Source organism: Callithrix jacchus, chromosome 13 (genome assembly GCF_049354715.1).
Source record: "Callithrix jacchus isolate 240 chromosome 13, calJac240_pri, whole genome shotgun sequence".
NCBI lineage: Eukaryota > Metazoa > Chordata > Mammalia > Primates > Cebidae > Callithrix > Callithrix jacchus.
The window spans coordinates 86,277,112-86,280,607 of record NC_133514.1 but is presented as its reverse complement, the minus strand read 5'-3'; positions in this window follow the sequence as shown (position 1 = coordinate 86,280,607).

Here is a 3,496-nt window from a genome sequence, read left to right as displayed (position 1 = left end):
AACACCACATGGAAGAGAGTGGTCCTGGAGAGCCTTATCAGTGGCGTCCATGTTAAACATTATGTGTTGATGATAGAAGCCTTTGTCATGACAGATCACTCTTATTGGGAGTTTATTTGTTTTTACAGCATAGCTTATCAAATTTGGACTAATATATTGCTAATTACACATATTTTCCAAGAATATTTTAGAATTGTCTTTTATCGCAGGATAAACTTGTGAAGGTTTATTTTTGGACTAATATTGAAAAATGAAATTATATTGGTGATACGAAGTCTAAAGTGACAGCTCTGCCCAGGAGTTTTATAATGAACTTTGTGTCTTCTTCTCTCACTCTAGTATGAACCCTTGGTATATTCATGTGAAAATACCTGAACATGCTCAAAGTGATGAATCTTTAATACAATTTGACTAGCATATATTATATCATAACCATTACCTCCTTTAATACTCAACAACATTTCAGGTAATGAAATCTAAGAATAGATGGAACACTTTTAGTATCTAGGTTTTTTTTTTGGTCTATTAAGCTCATGTTAGGTTTATAGTTGCCTATCATATTATTAATATTAATTGTGGTTAAAATAAATTGCTCACAATTATCTCTCAATGTATATTTTTACCCATTTGTTTTGAAGAGTTAATACAGTTTTTTTAAAAATAGATTTTACTTCTTTGGATAGTTTCCACTTCATAGTAAGTCTGAGTACAAAGTCAGAGTTTTTATATATTGCCTATCCCCTTCACACACATATCCTCTCCTTCTGTCTATATTCCACACCAGAAGGGTACATTGTTACAATATTAACATATCATCCTCTCTCAAATCCAAGATTTGCATTAGGATCATTTGATGGATTATTACAAAAGTATTTAAAAACTAGCTTTACTGCCCTGAAAACCTTTTAAGTTCCACCTATTCATTCCTCCCTCCATACCACCCCCTGGCACCACTGGTCTTTTTATTGTCGCCATAGTTTCACCTTTTCCAGAATAGTATATAGTTGGAATCACACAAAATGTAACCTTTTCAGATTGACTCATTCTCCTCAGAAATAGACACTTAAGTTTCCTACATGTTCCTTCACACTAGATTGTTCATTTCTTCTCTTGTTGAATAATATTCTATTGTCTGACTATATCACAGTTTATTTACCCATTCAACAACTGAAGGACATCTTGGTTATTTCCTAGTTTCAGTAATTATGGATAAAACTGCAATACACATCTGTGTGTAGGTTTTGGGTGGACATACGTTTTGAACTTATTTAGGTAAAAATTAGGAAGTGTGATTTTTGGATTATATGGTGAGAGTATGCTTAGTTTTGTAAAAAATTGTCAAACTGTCTCTGAAGTTGCTGTATGATTTTGCATTCACACCAGCCATTAATGGGAGTTCCTGTTGCTCTATGTCCTCATGAGCATTTGGTGGTGTCAAAATTTTCAGTTTTGGTCATTCTATAGGTACATGGTGGTGTATCATTGTTGCTTCGGCTTATAAATCTATAACAATACAGGATATTGAGCATCGTTTCATGTGCTTATTTGCCTTTGCGTATCTTCTTTGATGGGGTGCCTATTCAGATCCTTGGACCATTTTAAAAACATCTTTCATTTTATTATTGTTGGGTTTATATTGTTTTATGTACATATAAAATAACAGTTTTTTAATCAAATATGTCTTTTGCATGTACTTTTCCCCAATCCATTAGTTGTCCTGTTCTCTTGACAGTGTCCTTCACAGAGCAGACATTTCTATCTTCTATGAAGTCCACCTCACTAACTTAGTTCTTTCATGGATCCTGCCTTTGGTATTGAATCTAAAAAGTTACCAACAAACTCAAAGTCATCTAGATTTTTCACTATTTTATCTTTAAGGAGTTTTATAGCTTTGTGGTTACATTCAGATTTATGATTTATCCTGCAATATATTTATGAAGGCTGTAAGCCCCATGTCTAAATTCATTTTTTATTGCCAGTAGATGTCCAGTTGTTCTAGTACCATTTCTTGAAAAGACTACCTTGTCTTCATTGTATACTGTCTTTGCTTTTTTTCAAATAACAGTTGACTCTATCTATATGGGTCTACTTATGGGCTGTATTCTGTCACATTAATTTATTTGTCTACAACTTGGCTTATTCCATATTTTGAATACAGCCAACTTTCCCTCCATATCTCTGGGTTTTGCATCACTGAATTCAACCAACCATAGGTCAAAAGTATGTTTAAAAATTTTTTTAAATAACAATCAAACAATAAAAAATGATACAAATAAAAAAGCAATACAGCATAACAAATATTTACATAACATTTACATGTTATTAGGCATTACAAGTAATCTAAAGGTGATTTAAAGAATATGAGAGAATGTGATTAGGCTACAGGCAAATACACTGCCCTTTTATATAAGAGCCTTGAACATCCATGGATTTTGGTTTCCACAGGGAGGAGGCAGAGGGGGGTCCTGGAACCAATCCCCCATGTATACTGGGGGACAACTTTATTGCAACTAATTTCTATTACAGAGAAAAAAGGGCTTTACTCTTTTTCAAAGAGAGATTAGGATGATATCCAAATCTTCCTTTAAAGACTTCTTACCTTTTTAAAGCCTTACTGTTTTTCCACCCCTGGAATCTTCATTCTAATGAAATGTACATGCTAACACTGAGAAGAAAAGGTAATGAAACCTATTTTACTCAGTCTTCTAGAGAGAAAATAAATAGTCAACTCTCTTGGAAAAAAAAAAAAAAAAGCCCAGATCTGACTCAGAGAGGAGGATGATTTTGTTATCTGCATGCTGTGATTAACTGAACATTACATAAAAAAAAGAGCTTGGTTAAAATGCCAGTTTGCCGATTTTCTTGAAAGTTAGCATATTTCTTATCATCCAAACTAAAATACGACCATTTTAACCTTTCTTTATCTATTTATAATTGAATCACTGAATGTGCTCAGAAATCGCTAAGAATTTCTCCCATATTCAACAAGGTAGTATGCAATATTTAATTGTTTTTATTTCATAAAAATATTCATTTCATCATATGGTGGTATAACAATTTTATATGTATATACAGTTAATTACACATTTAAAATTGAAATACTGTTTATAAAAGGATTTCACTTTGATTTTTGCCTAGAAACAGCAATAAAAAAAAAAGTCTTTCTAGATAGTATATTTTTACCTATTGCTTAATTCATTATATTTGACTAATTTAGGTGGTATTTTCTTCATTGTGAGTCCAACACCAGGTATGAATCCAGGTGGGAAACATCTCTGACGATTATAATCTTGGATAAATGAGGCTGAATTTCTATGATTATGAGATTTTCTAACATTCCATTCTAAGGGCACTCAAGTAATTGAGGAAGAAGCGTCTTCAACCTCTTAGATGTGATGCCTTCTGAAAAATTGCTTGAAATATTGAATACTGATATTGTCAGCAGAAATAATTTATGATTTTCTGAAGTAACTGCCTCTTTAATAATTTGTTTTAG